Source organism: Papio anubis, chromosome 12, assembly GCF_008728515.1.
Source record: "Papio anubis isolate 15944 chromosome 12, Panubis1.0, whole genome shotgun sequence".
In the NCBI taxonomy this organism is placed as follows: Eukaryota; Metazoa; Chordata; class Mammalia; order Primates; family Cercopithecidae; genus Papio; species Papio anubis.
Window position 1 is genome coordinate 66,680,162 of NC_044987.1, and position 18,284 is coordinate 66,698,445.

At 36.2% G+C, this 18,284-nt stretch overlaps 1 protein-coding gene across 2 annotated transcripts in view; it reads left to right on the forward strand.

Moving 5' to 3' along the window:
• The window catches only part of SYT9 (synaptotagmin 9), a 238,083-nt gene that overhangs the window by 144,346 nt on the left and 75,453 nt on the right, over positions 1 to 18,284 (forward strand). The gene's annotated exons all lie outside the window — the stretch shown is intronic.

An 18,284-nucleotide genomic window follows, 5' to 3' on the forward strand; every position in this document is an offset into this window, starting at 1 on the left:
GAAGTTGTTTGTCAGGTCTAGGAGATTTTGGTGGAGACTTAAGGGTGTTCTAGGTATAGAATCATATTGTCAGCAAGGAGAGATAATTTGGCTTCCTCTTTTCCAATTTAGATGTCTTTTATTTATTTCTCTTGACTGATCACTCTGGCTAGAACTTCCAGTATTATGCTGAATAGAAGTGGTGAGAGTAGACATACTTATCTTGTTCCAGTTCTTAAGGGTAATGCTTCCAGCTTTTGTTCATTCAGTATTATGTTGGCTGGATTTGTCATAGATGGCTCTTTTTATTTTGAGGTATGTTCCTTCAATGCCTAGTTTGTTGAGGTTTTTTTTTTTTTATCATGAAATGATGTTGAATTTTATCTAAAGCTTTCTCTGCGTCTATTGAGATGACCTTTTTAAAATAATTCTGCTTATATGGCCAATCACATTTATTCATTTGCATATGTTGAGCCAACCTTATTCTGTGTAATAAAGCCTACTTGATCATAGTGAATTAACATTTTGATGTGCTGCTGAATGAAGTTTGCTGGTATTTTTGGGGGGATTTTTGTTCCATGTTCATTAGCAATACCGACCTGTAATTTTCTTTTTTGTTGTTGTGTATTTGCCAGATTTTGGTATCAGGATGATACTGGTTTTGTAGAATAAGCCTCCTCCTCAATTTTTGGAATAGTTTCTGAAGGACGGCTACCAGCTCTTCTTTGTATGCCTGACATAATTCAGCTGTGAATCCATCTTGTCCAGAGCTTTTTTTCACTGACAGTTTTGTTTTGTTTTGTTTTGTTTTTTTAACTGATTCAATTTCTGAGCTCATTACTGATCTGTTCAGGGTTTCAGTTTCTTCCTGATTCAATCTTGGGAGGTTGTGTGTTTCCAGGAATTTATCCATTTCCTCTAGATTTTCTAGTTTGTGTGCATAGAGTTGTTCATAATAATCTCTGATGATCTTTTGTATTTCTGTGGGATTGGTTGTAATGTCACCATTGTCATTTCTGATTGTGCTTATTTAGATCCCTCTTTTTCTTTGTTAATCTAGTTAGTAGTCTATTAATCTTGTTTATCCTTTCAGAGAACAAACTTTTCATTTCATTGATCATCTGTATGTTTTTTGGAGGTCTCAAATTTCTTAGTTCTGCTATGATTTTAGCTATTTCTTTTCCTCTGCCAGCTCTGGGATTCTTTGTTCTTGTTTTTCTAATTCTTTTAGGTACAAGTCAGATTATTAATTTGAGATTTTTCTGTCTTCTTGACATAGGTGTATATCCCTGTAAACTTTACTCTTAACCCTGCTTTTGCTCTCAGAGATTTGGATACGTTGTTTCTCTGTTTTCATTTGTTTCAGATAATTTTCAAATTTCTGCCTTAATTTCAATGCTTACCCAAAACACATTCGGGGCAAGTTATTTAACTTACGTGTAAAGTGTGTGGTTTTGAGAGTTCTTCTGGGCATTTCTATTTTTGTTTTAAATTTTTATTTCCATAGGTTTTGAGAGAAAGGTGGTATTTGGTTACATGAGTAGGTTCTTTAGTGGTGATTTGTGAGATTTTGGTGTACCCATCACCTGAGCAGTATACACTGAACCCAATTTGTAGTCTTTTATCCCTCACCCACCTCCCACTATTTTCCCCATTTTATTCCACTGTGGTCTGAAAAAAGTGCTTAGCATGATTTCAGTTTTAGGGGATTTATTGAGACTTGCCTTATGGCCAAACATGTGGTCCAATTTCAGATTATGTTCTGTGTATAGATGAGAAGAGTGTCCTTTCTATGATTGTTGAGTGGAGTATTCTGAAACTATCTATTAAGTCCAATCAGTCAAGTGTCTAATTTAAATGTATAATTTGTCAGTTTTCTGCAAAAAGAGAATCTGTCTAATGCTTCTTGGTGGGATGTTGAAGTTTCCCACTATTATTGTGTGACTGTCTAAGTCTTTTCCTGGGTCTATAAGCACTTGTTTATGAATCCCAATGTGGGGTACATTTAGATTTGGGATAGTTAAGTCTTCTTGTTGAATTGAATCCTTTATCATTATGTAAGGACTTTCTTTGTCCGTTTTTACTAATGTTGGTTTAAGGTCTGTTTTACCTGATGGAAGAATAGCTACCCCTGTTCTTTTTTGCTTTCTGTTTGCATAATAGATTTTTCTCTATCCATTTACTTTGAGCCTATAAGTGTTGTTGCATGTAAGATGGGTCTCTTCAAGACAGCAAAAAGTTGGGTCTTGTTTTTTTATTCATCTTGTCACTCTATGTTATTTAAGTGGAGTGTTCAGACCATTTACATTCATGGTTAATACTGATATGTGAAGTTGTGTTTCTGTTATGATGTTGTTAGTTGGTTTCCTTGTAGTCTGATTGCATAGTTGCTTTATAGAGTCTTTGGCTTATGTACTTAGTTGTGTTTTTGTGGTAACAGATTGTGTTCTTTCATTTCTATGTTTGGAACTTTCTTAAGCTCTCTTATAAGGCTAGTCTAGTGGTAACAAATTCCCTTAGTGATTGCTTGTCCTTCTCAGAATTATTTGTCCCTTTATTAATATTTAGTTTACATATAATAAAATTAACCAATTTTAAGCATATAAGTTTTGTCCCATACTTATAATCATGTAAACATTGTCATGATCACAACATACAATTTTTCTATTTTCTTCAAAGATTATGCCCTCTGCAATCAATCTCTTCCTCCTCCTCCTGGTCTCCTGCATCCACCAATCACTTTATCTCACTGTATTTTTGCTTTTCCTAGAATTTGATGTAAAGAGTATCATATAGTACATTGTCTCTTGTGTCTGGCTTCTTTCATTCGACATAATGCTTTTGAGATTTATATATGTTGTTTCTTTTATCAGTAGCTTGTTCCATTTGGTTGCTGGTTAGTATTCCATTATGTGAATATACCACACTTTGTTTATTCATTCCCCAGTTGATAGACATCTGGGCATCTTTTCGGTTTGGGTCAGAACAATGACATACAAGTCTTTGCATGACTCCATGATATTATTTCACTTGGGTAGATAACTAAGTGTGGGATTAGTGGGTCATTTGACAAGTGAATGTGTAATTGTAAGGGAAACTGCCAAACTGTTTTACCAAAATGTAACATTTTGCCTTTCAAACAGCAGCTTATGAGATGGTCAGTTCCTCCACATCCTATACAACAATTCATATTGTCAGTCTTTCATTTTAGTTAGACTAAATAATTAGACTGGTGGTTGTGTAGAAATATCTCACTATGGTTCCATTTAATTTTGATAAAGTAAGTAGATTTAGATCTTTTGCCCATATTTTTGTCAGATTGTTTTTCTGAAATGTATGACTTCTATATATTTATACATACAGTCTTTTATTGGTTTTATATTTTACAAATATCATTCAGCATGTGGCCTGCCATTCCCCTTTTCCACAATATGTTTTGAAGAGCAAAAGTGTTTTACTTTAATGAAGTACAGTTTATCCATTTTCTTCTGCTTGGCTTTGGGCTTTTTGTGTCCATGTACGGATTTGTTGTCTAATCCAAATCATGGACATTTTCTCCTATGTTTTCTTGTAGAAGATTCATAGTTTTACTTTTTACATGTAGATCTATTGTCCATTTCCATCAAAGTCCTTCATATAAAGTGAACAAAATATCATGGTTCTTTGTTTGTTTGTTTGTTTGTTTGCAAATAGATATCCAATTATTCAGCACTATTTGTTAAAAAGAATATCCTTTCTTTATTAAATTATGCAGCACCCTTCTAGAAAAATCATGAACATTTAATGAGGGTCTGTTGACCATATAAATGAGAGTTTAGGTAGAGCCTCTTCATTTTGTTCCATTGAGTGCTATGTCTGTCCTTTTGCCAACCTCACTATTTTGATTAATGTAGTTTTATTCTAAATCTCATAATCTAGTAGTGTTAAGTTTTCCCATTTTTTGCTTTTTCAAAATGAGTTTGAATGTTCTAGGTTCTTTGCATTTTCATATTAATTTTAGAATCAGTGTTTCAACATTTATGAAATGTATATTGGGATTTTGATTGGAATTTCACTAAATTTACAGATCAATGGGAATGAATTGATATCTTAGCTATGTTGAGTATCCCAATCCATGAACGTGGAATCTCTTCATATATTTATATCTTATCTAATTTCTCTCATCAATGTTTGTAGTTTTCAGCATATAAGTCTTGCACATAATTTGTTAAATGCACCCCTAACTATACATATAAATGCATTGTTAAATTTTACTCCTCAATTATTTTATTGCTAGTATATAAAAATCATATGCTTTTGTACTGGCTTCACTGACCTTGCTAAACTTATTTGTTTTAGTAGCGTGTTTTATATTTCTAAGGATTTCCTGCATAAATAAGCATTGCATTGAAAGTTAGGATGATTTTGCTTCTTTTTAATGTATGTGTCTTTTATTTCTTTCTTATTTCATTGACTGAAACTTCCAGTACAATACTGAACAGAAGAGATGAGAGTAGACATCCTACCCATGCTCCTGGAGTCTAGGGAGAAATTGTTCAGTCTTTCATCATGAGTATAATGTTAGCAGTAGCTTTTTATAGATCCCCATCCTAATAGAAGGACGTCTCCTTCTATTCCAAGTTTTCTGGAGCTTCTATCCTGAATAAGTATTGACTTTTATTAAATGATCATTTTGCATCTATTCATGTTTTTTTTAGTCTATGATTTGGTGATTTACCTTGATTATGATGTTCAAATGTTAAGCCAACCTTACATTCCCAGAATAAATCTTACTTTTTCAGAATACATGTCCTTTTTAACATTTATATGGGTTTAGTTTGCTAAAATGTTACTAAGGTTGATTATATTTGTGTCCATGAGGACACTGATCTACGGTTTTCTCTAGTTTTAGTATCAGTATATTACTATTCTCATGTACAGGTTAAGCATCCCTATTCCAAAACTATGAAGTCTGCAAGGCTCCAAAATTGAAAACATTTTGAGTGCCAACAAATGGAAAATTCCACAACTGAACTCATGTGACAGTTTGTAGTCAAAACATTCAGCACACAATTTTCAGCCTTCCCAAGGATAAAAGGACCACCCAGCCCTGTTTAGCTGTGATATGTCTTCTCCATAGACACTCATGCAATTATTTCCACAAAGGACAATACAGTGGTGTGTGTGTAGCCTAGACACACCAACAGCAGGTTCTCCCGTGATGCTCCATATAGGGCCGAGACGTATGTTTTAATCATTGCGGTTTTTTGCTTATTCTCTGCAATGTGGTGTAAAGATATTGTTGAAAATGTCAAAAAGACCTGCAGACATCCCTATGGTAACAGTGATAAGAAAAAGAGGAAGCATTTATGTTTGTCTGTTGCACAGAAATTCAAGCTATTTGGAGAAACTGGATGATCGTATAAGTAGGAAATGTCTTACAGAAGAGTATGGTGTTGGAATGAACACCATATATGACCTGAAGAAACAGAAGGATAAACTGCTGAAGTTCTGTGCTGAAAATGATGAACAGAAGTTAATTTAAAAAATTAAAAAACACTGCACCAAATTAAAAATGGAGATCTCAATCATGTATTGAAAGAGTGGATCCATCAACATCACAGTGAACACATGCCACTTAATGGTATGCCGATTATTAAACAAGCAAAGATCTGCCATGATTCAATGAAAATTAAAGGGAATTATGAATATTTATTAATTTCTTGCAGAATTTAGAAAGACACAGTACTAAATAACTGGCAGGCTAGGCGAGGCCTGTGGTCCCAGCTACTCCCAGGGAGGCAGAAGGAGCAGGAGAATGGGAGATGAACCGGGGCCGGAACTGCAGTGAGCTGAGATCCAGCCCGCAGGCGAACCACAGGCGACAGAGCCAGACTCAGTCTCAAACAGTAATAAAGCATGCTTGCTAACCATGAGGCAGCAGAGAGTTGTGGCATGCGGTTGCCAAAGTTTTCACTGATGAAAATCTGACACCAGAAGTCTATGAAGTTGTTGACACATCACTGTTTTGGTGTTATTGCCCCAGAAAGACACTGACTACAGTTGATGAGATATCTGCTATAGGAACAAAGGATGCCAAGTATAAAATTGTTGAACTGGGATATGCTAATGCATAAGACACACATAAATGTAAAGTTGCTGTCACAGGCAAAAGCATGCATCCTCACTGTTTTCAAGGAGTGGTTTTCTTACCAATCCATTATTATGCTAACAAAAAATGCATGGATCATCAGGGACATCTTTTTCTGATTGATTTCACAAACATTTTATACCAGTAGCTGTTGCCCACTGCAGGGAAGCTAGACTGGATAATTACTGCAAGATTTTGTTATTTCTTGACAGCTGTTCTGCTCATCCTCCAGCTGAAATTTTCATCAAAAATAATGTTTATTCCATGTATTTCCCCCAAATGTGACTTACTGAGTTCAGCCATGTGGTCAGGGTATGCTTAGATCAGTGAAGAGTAAATATAAAAACACTTTCTTGAACAGCATGCTAGCAGCAGTGAGCAGAGGCATGGATGTGGAGTGTTTTCAAAAGAAGTTTAGCATGAATGATGCCATATATGCTGTTGCCAGTGCTTGGAACACAGCAACTGAATACACAGTTATGCAGGCCTGACACAACTTCTGTCCTGTAACTATGTCCACTGATCATGATGAACAGAGTGATCACTTTGAAGTATTCCACATGTCAAGTGAGGGAAGAAAATGTCTGACCTTCTTCCATATGCAAAAAATATACCTTCAGAGTCTATCAGTAAGCTGGAAGAAGTGGATATTAAGAAGTTTCTAAAATCAGTAATTAGACTCCAGTTGTTCCTTCATTAACCAAACAATGGTGAAATAGTCAAACAGTTCTGAAACAAGGTGATTGTAATAATAATGACATTGAAGATAACATTAGTAATACTTCAGAAAAAGTGTCCATAGATAACATGATGAAAATGTGTGATGGGTTTATTGAAGCACTCACTAGAGCAGCATACGTTTATAAGACAACTAGAAAGTATGCCAGTTTATAAAATCAGAGAAACTTCTAAGACAAAAATCAGTGTCAAAGCAGATGACTCTGGAGAAAATATTTTTAAAAGCCATTCTAGCAGAATGCCTCCTCATCCTGAGAGAAGCCACCTCCTCGTCCCTCAACTGCTTCTGATGTTCCTTCTCACCTAAATAAAAAACAGTATACAGTAACCTTTTAATCAAAACATATGTATAATATGCAATATGTTTAATAATGTAGGTGGAGACTGAAAGCCTGCTGTTATCTGTTGTTGCTGTTGTTTAACAGCTGATACAGGTATTCTGGTGACGCTAGTGTGCTATTTGGTTACCCTGAATACATTAGTTTTTCACTGTATTAATGGTATGTCATTATTACTATTATTTATTTGTGAATTCATATGAGAAAGTGATTATTTATCAGTAGCATAAATTTAGAGTCAAGAATGATGGTGATGCCAAACAACCATAGATTTTCCACAGGAATATCTGAGATAATGATATCTTTGCTTTCTGGTGGTTCAATGTACACAAAATTTGTTTTACGCACAAGATTACTAAAAAACTTTTTTTTGTAAAATTACCTTCAGTCTATGTGTGGGAGATATATCTGAAATATAAATAGATTTCAGGCTTAGGCATTATCCTTTCCCCAAGACATCTCATTATATATATATATATATGTATATACACACACACACACATATAAATATACACGTACATACAAATATTTCAAAATCCAAAAATACCTGAAACCTGAAGCACTTGTGGCTCCAAGCATTTTGGATAAGGAATATTCAACCTGTAATTAGTTGGGAAGTGTTCTCACCTTTTCTGTTTTCCCGAAAAGCTGTGTAGAACTGGTAGTTTTACCTTAATGATCTGGAGTTTTCTTTGTTGGAAGGTTTTTAGCAATGACTTTAATTTCTTTAGTAGATGTAAGACTATTCAAGCTATCTATTTTTTCTTTAGTGTGGTGTGATTGTTATCTTTTAAGTAATTTGTTTATTTTATATAAGATGTCAAATTTCTTGCCATAAAATTTTCATAAAATTTCCTTATTATTTTAATGTCTATGGCATCTATACAAATTTACAGACTTCCATTTTTATGATGATATTTAATATTTTCTCATTTTCTTTTCTGATCCAGTGTCATTAGGATGTTGTTTTTATTGATTTTTCTCTAGTTCTTTTATGTTTTATATTTTATTGGTTTTGCCCTTTATTTATTATTTCTTTCCTTATATCTCCTTTTCATTTTGTTTTCTCTTGTTTTTCATGTTCCTTAAGTTGAAGCTTAAATCATTATTTTGAAGTGATACTTTTTTTGAACATAAACATTTACTGCTGTAGATTTCCTCATAAACACTGCTTTGTGTTCTACAGATTTTGATATTTGAGTTTTTATTTCCAATTCATTCTAAAATAATTTTAATATCCCTGCTATTTTTTCTTTAATTTGTGGATAATTTAGAAACATATTATTTAATTTCTGAATATCTGGAGATTTTCCAGATGTCTATGAATAAATTTTAGTTTCATTTCATTCTTGTCAAAAAATATACTTCATTATAATGTTAGTCTTCTTGAGTTTAAGGGCCAAGAATATGGTTTATCTTAGTGAATGTGTTCAGTATGCACTTGAAAAGAACGTGCATTTTGCTGTTGTAAGATGGAGTATTGATGGGTGGAGAGATTTCCAGTTAGGTCATGTTGATTGATAACATTGTTCATGTCTTTTATATTCTTCTTCTCTTCTTGTATGTTCAATCAGTTACTATAGAGCAGTGTTGAAATCTCTAACTCTACTTGTGGATTTGACTGTTTCTACTCTTGATTATATCAGATTTGTTTAATGTATTTTGAAAGTCTGTTATTAGATGCCTAGACATTTATAATTGTTATGTCTGTTTGATGATTTGAGTACCCTTTATCAATGAAATGTCTGTTTCCTCCATGGAAATATTCCTTAGTCTGGAAACTTCTTTGAGATTAACATAGTCACTTTAGCTTTCTTTTGTCTAGTGTTTACATGGCCTAATTTGTTTCTTATCCTTTAAAAATATATTTTTGTCTTGATATTTTAAGTAGGTTTCTTGTAGACAGCATATAGTTGAGTCATGCCTTGTTATCCAATCTGACCATTTCTATTCCTTCAACTGAAGTTATTAAGTATACACATTGAATGTAATTGTCAGTGTTTAAATCTGCCTTTTCTAACAATTTCTAATTGTTTCATCCGTACTTTTGTTCTTATTTTTCTTTTGAATCGAGCACTTTTATTATTCCATTTTCTCTGTAATAATGGCTTACTAAATATACAGATTAGCTTTTTAGTGGCTATTTTAGTATTTGAAATTATACATCTCATTTTTTATACTTTAAGTTCTAGGGTACGTGCGCACAACGTGCAGGTTTGTTACATATGTATACATGTGCCTTGTTGGTGTGCTACACCCATTAACTCGTCATTTACATTAGGTATACCTCCTAATGCTATCCCTCCCTGCTACCCCCTCCTCACAATAGGACCCAGTGTGTGATGCTGCCCTTCGTGTGTGCAAGTGATTTCATTCTTCAATTCCCACCTATGAGTGAAAACATGTGGTATTTGGTTTTCTGTTCTTGTGATAGTTTGCTGAGAATGATAGTTTCCAGCTCCTTAGTTTAATTAGCTCCCATTTGTCAATTTTGGCTTTTGTTACCATTGCTTTTGGTATTTTAGACATGAAGTCCTTGCCCATGCCTATGTCCTGAATAGTATTACCTAGGTTTTCTTCTAGGGTTTTTATGGTATTAGGTCTAATATTTAAGTCTCTAATCCATCTTGAATTAATTTTCATATAAGGAGTAAGGAAAGGATCCAGTTTCAGCTTTCTACTTATGGCTAGCCAATTTTCCCAGCACCATTTATTAAATAGGGAATCCTTTCCCCATTTCTTGTTTTTGTCAGGTTTGTCAAAGATCAGATGGCTGTAGATGTGTGGTATTATTTCTGAGGACTCTGTTCTGTTCCATTGGTCTATATCTTTGTTTTGGTACCAGTACCATGCTGTTTTGGTTACTGTAGCCTTGTAGTATAGTTTGAAGTCAGGTAGCGTGATCCCTCAGGCTTTGTTCTTTTGACTTAGGATTGTCTTGGCAATGCGGGCTCTTTTTTGGTTCCATATGAACTTTAAAGCAGTTTTTCCCAATTCTGTGAAGAAAGTCATTGGTAGCTTAATGGAGATGGCATTGAATCTATAAATAACCTTGGGCAGTATGGCCATTTTCACGATATTGATTCTTCCTATCCATGAGCATGATATGTTCTTCCATTTGTTTGTGTCCTCTTTTATTTCACTGAGCAGTGGTTTGTAGTTCTCCTTGAAGAGGTCCTTCACATCCATTGTAAGTTGGATTCCTAGGTATTTTATTCTCTTTGAAGCTATTGTGAATGGAAGTTCATTCATGATTTGGCTCTCTGTTTGTCTGTTTCTGGTGTATAAGAATGCTTGTGATTTTTGCACATTAATTTTATATCCTGAGACTTTGCTGAAGTTGCTTATCAGCTTAAGGAGATTTTGGGGTGAGATAATGGGGTTTTCTAAATATACAATCATGTCATCTGCAAACAGGGACAATTTGACATCTTCTTTTCTTAACTGAACACCCTTTATTTCTTTCTCTTGTCTGATTGTCCTAGCCAGAACTTCCAACACTATGTTGAATAGGAGTGGTGAGAGAGGGCATCCCTGTCTTGTGCCAGTGTTCAAAGGGAATGCATCCAGTTTTTGCCCATTCAGTATGATATTGGCTGTTGGTTTGTCATAAATAGCTCTGATTATTTTGAGATATGTTCCATCAATACGGAATTTATTGAGAGTTTTTAGCATGAAGGGCTGTTGAATTTTGTCAAAGGCATTTTCTGCATCTATTGAGATAACCATGTGGTTTCTGTCTTTGGTTCTGTTTATATGCTGGATTATGTTTATTGATTTGTGAATGTTGAACTAGCCTTGCATCCCAGGGATGAAGCCCACTTGATCATGGTGGATAAGCTTTTTGATATGCTGCTGGATTCGGTTTGCCAGTATTTTATTGAGGATTTTTGCATCGATGTTCATCAGGGATATTGCTCTAAAATTCTCTTTTTTTGTTGTATCTCAGTCAGGCTTTGGTATCAGGATGACGTTGGCCTCGTAAAATGAGTTAGGGAGGATTCCCTGGTTTTCTACTGATTGGAATAGTTTTCAGAAGGAATGGTACCAGCTCCTCCTTATACCGCTGGTAGAATTCAGCTGTGAATCCATCTGGTCCTGGACTTTTTTTGGTGGTAGGCTGTTAATTATTGCCTCAATTTCAGGTCTATTCAGGGATTCAACTTCTTCCTAGTTTAGTCTTGGGAGAGTGTAAGTGTCCAGGAAATTATCCCTTTCTTCTAGGTTTTCTAGTTTATTTGCGTAGAGGTGTTTATAGTATTCTCTGATGGTAGTTTGTATTTCTGTGGGGTCGGTGGTGGTATCCCTTTTATCATTTTTTATTGCATCTATTTGATTCCTCTCTTTTCTTCTTTATTAGTCTTGCTAGCGGTCTATCAATTTTGTTGATCTTTTCAAAAAACCAACTCGTGGATTCATTGATTTTTTGGAAGGATTTTTGTGTCTCTATCTCCTTCAGTTCTGCTCTGATCTTAGTTATTTCTTGCCTTCTGCTAGCTTTTGAATGTGCTTGCTCTTGCTTCTCTAGTTCTTTTAATTGTGATGTTAGTGTGTCAATTTTAGATCTTTCCTGCTTTCTCTTGTGGGCATTTAGTGCTATAAATTTCCCTCTACACACTGCTCTAAATGTGTCCCAGATATTGTGGTATGTTATATCTTTGTTCTCATTGGTTTCAAGGAAAATCTTTATTTCTACCTTCATTTCATTATGTACCCAGTAGTCATTCAGGAGCAGGTTGTTCAGTTTCCATGTAGTTGAGTGGTTTTGATTGAGTTTCTTAGTCCTGAGTTCTAGTTTAATTGTAATGTGGTCTGAGAGACAGTTTGTTATAATTTCTGTTCTTGTACATTTGCTGAGGAGTGCTTTACTTCCAACTATGTGGTCAATTTTGGAATAAGTGTGATGTGGTGCTGAGAAGAATGTATATTCTGTTGATTTGGGCTGGAGAGTTCAGTAGATATCTATTGGGTCCACTTGGTGCAGAGTTGAGTTCAATTCCTGGATATCCTTGTTAACTTTCTGTCTCATTGATCTGTTAAATTTGACAGTGGAGTGTTAAAGTCTCCCATAATTATTGCATGGGAGTCTAAGTCTCTTTGTAAGTCTCTAAGGACTTGCTTTATGAATCTGGGTGCTCTTGTATTGGGTATATATATATTTAGGATAGTTAGCTCTTCCTGATGAATTGATCCCTTTACCATTATGTAATGGCCTTCTTTGTCTCTTTTGATCTTTGATGGTTTAAAGTCTGTTTTATCTGAGACTAGGATTGCAACCCCTGCTTTTTTTTGTTTTCCATTTGCTTGGTAGATCTTCTTCCATCCCTTTATTTTGAGCCTATGTGTGTCTCTGCATGTGAGATGGGTCTCCCGAATACAGCAAACTGATGGGTCTTGACTCTTTATCCAATTTGCCAGTCTGTGTCTTTTAATTGGACCATTTAGTCTATTTACATTTAAGGTTAATATTGTTATGTGTGAACTTGATCCTGCCATTATGATACCAGCTGGTTATTTTGCTCGCTAGTTGATGCAGTTTCTTCCTAGTATCAATGGACTTTACATTTTGAGATGTTTTTGTAATGGCTGGTACTTGCTGTTCCTTTCCATGTTTAGTGCTTTCTTCAGTATCTCTTGTAGGGAAGACCTGGTGGTGACAAAATCTCTAAGCATTTGCTTGTCTGTAAAGGATTTTATTTCTTCTTCACTTGTGAAACTTAATTTGGCTGGATATGATATTCTGGGTTGAAAATTCTTTTCTTTAAGAATGTTGAATATTGGCCCCCACTCTCTTCTGGCTTGGAGAGTTTCTGCCAAGAGATCTGCTGTTAGTCTGATGGGCTTCCCTTTGTGTGTAACCCTACCTTTCTCTCTGGCTGCCCTTAACATTTTTTCCTTCATTTCAACTTTGGTGAATCTGACAATTATGTGTCTTAGAGTTGTTCTCGATGAGTATCTTTGTGGCGTTCTCTGTATTTCCTGAATTTGGATGTTGGCCTGCCTTACTAGGTTGGGGAAGTTCTCCTGGATGATATCCTGCAGAGTGTTTTCCAACTTGCTTCCATTTTCCCCATCACTTTCAGGCACACCACTCAGACATAGATTTGGTCTTTTCACATAATCCCGTATTTCTTGGAGGCGTTGCTCTTTTCTTTTTACTCTTTTTTCTCCACAATTCTCTTCTCACTTCATTTCATTGATTTGATCTTCAATCGCTGATATTCTTTCTTCCAGTTGATCGAGTCAGTTACTGAAGCTTGTGCATTTGTCACATATTTCTCGTGTTGTGGTTTTCATCTCTATCAGTTCTTTTAAGGTCTTCTCTGCGTTGATTATTCTAGTTATCCATTCTTCCATTCTTTTTTCAAGGTTTTTAGTTTTTTTTGCGCTGGTTATGTAGTTCCTCCTTTAGCTCTGAGAAGTTTGATCAACTGAAACCGCCTTCTCTCAACTCGTTAAAGTCATTCTCTGTTCAGCTTTGTTCTGTTGCTGGTGATGAGCTGCGTTCCTTTGGCGGGGGGAGATGCGCTCTGATTTGTTGAATTTCCAGCTTTTCTGCACTGCTTTTTCCCCATCTTGTGGTTTTATCTGCCTTTGGTCTTTGATGATGGTGATGTAATGATGGAGTTTTGGTGTGGGTATCCTTTCTGCTCATTAGTTTTCCTTCTAACAGTCAGGACCCTCAGCTATAGGTCTGTTGGAGTTTGCTTGAGGTCTACTCCAGACCCTGTTTGCCAAGGTATCAGCAGCGGAGGCTGCAGAAGATAGAATATTGCTGTACAGCGAGTGTTGCTGTCTGATTCTTGCTCTGGAAGCTTTTTCTCAGGGGTGTACCCTGCCGTGTGAGGTGTGAGGTGTCTGTCTGCACCTAGTGGGGGATGTCTCCCAGTTAGGCTACTCAGGGTTCAGGGACCCACTTGAGCAGGCAGTGCATCCGTTCTTAGATCTCAATCTCCATGCTGGGAGATCCACTGCTCTCTTCAAAGCTATCAGACAAGGGCATTTACCTCTGCCAAGGTTTCTGCTGCTTTTTGTTTAGCTATGCCCTGTCCCGAGAGGAGGAGTCTACAGAGGCAGGCCAGCCTCCTTGAGCTGAATTTGAGCTTCCCGGTGGCTTTGTTTACACACTTAAGCTTCAGCAATGGCTGGCACCCCTCCCCCAGCCTCGCTGCAGCCTTACAGTTAGATCTCAGACTGCTGTGCTAGCAATGAGGGAGGCTCCGTGGGCGTGGGACCCTCCGGGCCAGCTGTGGGATACAATCTCCTGGTGTGCCATTTGCTAAAACCCTTTGTAAAGTGCAGTATTAGGGTGGGAGTTACCCGATTTTCCAGGTGTTGTGTGTCTCAGTTTCCCTTGGCTAGGAAAAGAGATTCCCTTCCCGCTTGCATTTCCCAGGTGAGGTGATGCCTTGCCCTGCTTCAGCTCTCACTGGTGGGGCTGCACCAGCTGACCAGCACCAATTGTCCAGCACTCCCCAGTGAGATGAACCCGGTACCTCAGTTGAAAATGCAGAAATCACTCATCTTCTGTGTCGCTCACACTTGGAGCTGACGTCTGGAGCTGTTCCTATTCGATCATCTTGGGCGCACCTTGGCCGAAATTATACATCTTTATCTTATCTAATCTTAATTATTTCCTTTCTTCTGCTTACTTTAATTTGTTCTTATTTTTCTGGATTTTTAGGACAGAAGCTGAGGTTAATGACATGAAATTTTTGTCCTTGTCAAATAGATACTTAGTGCTGTAAATTCCCCTGAAAATACTGCTTTAGCTACATTCCACAAATTTTAATATGTGTGTTTTCATTTTAATTCAGGTCAAAATACTTTCTAGTTTTCCTCTGGATTTTTTCTTTGACCTATGGATTATTTAGAAGTGTGTTGGGGCCAGGCACAGTGGCTCATGCCTGTAATCCCAGCACTTTGGGAGGCTCAGGTGTTGAGCTCAGGAGTTTGAGACTAGCCTGGACAACATAGCGAGACTCCATCTCTACAAAAAAATTAAAAAATATATCCAGGCATGGTGACATCTGCCGGTAGTCACAGCTACTCGTGAGGTTAACGTGGGAGGATCTCTTGAGCCTAGAAGATTGAGGCTGCAGTGAGCTGTGATTATGCTACTGCACTCCAGTCTGGGCAACAATGCAAGACTTTGTCTCAAAATAAAGAGAGAGAGAGAGGTGTTAGTTTTCAAATACATTGATATTTTTTAGATACCTTTTCATTATTTGTTTGTAATTTATTTCCATTGTGTAAGAAAATATACTTTGTATGATTGAAATTCTCAAATTTAAATGAAACCTGTTTTTTGACTCAAATATAATCTGTCTTGTACAGTGTTCTTGGTGCCCCCTTAAAAATATATATATTCTGTTACTGTTTGGTAAACGGCTCTTTATAAAATGCCATTAGTTAGGCCAAGTGAGCTGACAGTGTTATTTAGGTATTCAAATCTCTGACTATAATTAGGGATGTGTCTGTCTATTTATCCTCACAGTTCTATTAGTTTTGACTTCATGTATTTTGAAAGTACGCTGTGAGGTGCATAAACATTTAGAATTTTTATACATTTTTAATGAGTTGAGGTCTTTATCATAATGTAATGACCCTATTTGTCCCTGGTAATATTTATTGCTCTGACATATAATTTGTCTGATATTAATTTAGCCACTCCAGATATATTTTTATTAGTGTTGGTATGGCATTTAATGTTATTAGTGTTAGTTATTTTATTAGTTAATTCTTTTTTTTTTTTTTTTTTTTTTTTGAGACGGAGTCTCGCTCTGTCCCCCAAGCTGGAGTGCAGTGGCGCGATCCTGGCTCACTGCAAGCTCCGCCTCCTGGGTTCACGCCATTCTCCTGCCTCAGCCTCCCGAGTAGCTGGAACTACAGGCGCCCGCCACCGCGCCTGGCTCATTTTTTGTATTTTTAGTAGAGACGGGGTTTCACCATGGTCTCGATCTCCTGACCTTGTGATCCGCCCACCTCGGCCTCCCAAAGTGCTGGGATTACAGGCGTGAGCCACCGCGCCCGGCCTTATTAGTTAATTCTTTTACTTTTTATCTATTTATATCTGTACATTTAAGGTAGATTTCTTGAAGGCAGCATATAATTGGGTCTTGCCATTTATTGAATCAGGCAGTTGTTGCCTTTATTTGGAGGTTCAGACTGTTCACATTTAACGTAATTATTGGGATAGTTTAGTTTACGTTTACTACCTTACTATTTGATTTCTATTTCTATCAAAATTTGTCTCTTCTAATCTTTTTCTCTTTTCCTTTTCTCTGCCTTTCTTGGATTCACTTCATATTTTTGATCATTGATTTCATCTTCTTTTTTGGTTTATTAGCTATAACTCCTTGTTTTATTTTAGCCAATTCTTTCAGGTTTAGAGTTATATCTTTAACTTATACTAGCTAACTTGAAGTGATATTATGCCATTTATACCATATATAGTATAAGAACCTTACAACAGTTTCAACAATTCTAGCTGCGGTTATTTGGGTTAATAAAATAAACATTTATGTGTCTCCATATCGATTTTTCAACCCCAGAGAGGACTGTAAGTGGTCCTGTTTGGATTACATGCACATCCCTAAACAAACAACAGTGGACAAGGCATGAATGCTTTGGTCAGCCTGAATTCCTGCAGCAGCCCTTTCAGAACTTCATGAAGTTGGGAAGGAGTTCACCAAACTACATGAGAAAAGGAATGCAAAAGTGCACTGATTCAACAAAAACCGCAGTGATCAAAGGCTACTACAACCATACAGATCACAGAAAGAGTTTACAGATTGACAGGTAGAGAATTCACATCGGTTTGCTATAAATTTCCAATATATCTTTCTAACAATACCAAACTTAGCCACACAAAGCAGGGGTAAATGAAGCTTTCTTTGCATGGTGCTTTTCTTCCCCTTGTGCTTTCCAGGGTACCCAGCTGTCAGTAACACTTCTTCACATCTGATACTTGTCAAGCTGAAAAAAAAAAAAAAAAAAAAAAAAAAAAAAAAAAGCAAAATCCTCTCCCCCCCCATTTATATTTGACTTTTTTTATTCATTCCAGAAAACTTTTAGTAAGAATCTAAGCATTTCTATGTAAATTAGAGTTCCTCAACCTTAGCACTATTGACCTTTTGGACTAGATAATTTTTTGTATTGAGTGGCTTCCCTATGCATCATAGGATGTTTTGCAGCATCCTTGAGCTCTGCCCACTAGATGTCAGTAACACACCCTCCTCCACAGTTGTGAAAAGCAAAAATTCCTCCAGATAATGTCAAATGTCATATTGGGGAGCAAAATTACTCCTGGTTGAGAATCACTGATTTAAGGGAATGTTTACAAACATCAAGATCTACAGCTTCTTGACCACAAATTGACATCAGCTCATGGGGAGGAAGCAGAATTAGCATCAGATGCCAATGAACTCTTGTTCCATATACTAGCAAGCCCATATCTCCTCAAAACATAGTGTCTATTGTTTACCACTGAAGACTTAGCTCCCAGCCTCTGGAAAAACAATGCTCCAATATCACAACCACAACAAATGCTAAAAGAATAGGTGAATGGATGAATAAATTGATGGATGGATGAATGAGTGAAAATTTTAAAATCTGGATGATTATTCACTCTGTTGCTCTTAGGAAAGGAATGACATGGGCTAATGTATGTATGAGAAAATGGGATATTTTACTATTTTACTTGAAAATTTCTATATTGGAATTTTGTCATTTTAATTTTTATAATTTAGAAAATTTAAAAGGATATGTTTTTACAAGCACTTGAAAATAAAATCAAGCATTTTCTCCTTGAGAATGTTTTTTAAAATCTCCTTGTTTTCCTTAGAGGCGTCAACTAGTATTTGTTGAGCATCTTTTATTGTTGAACTAGGGGCTTTTCTAGGCAGCTGGGATGCAACAAAACAGAGAAAGTTCCTGTTCTTACACAGCTTACATACCTTTTTTTGATACAAAATATTATAGATATATATGGAGTTCATATGAGTATTTCTTACATGCATAGAATGTGTATTCATCAAGTCAGAGTATTTGCAGGATCCATTACCTTGAGTATTTATCATTCCTATGTGTTGGTAACA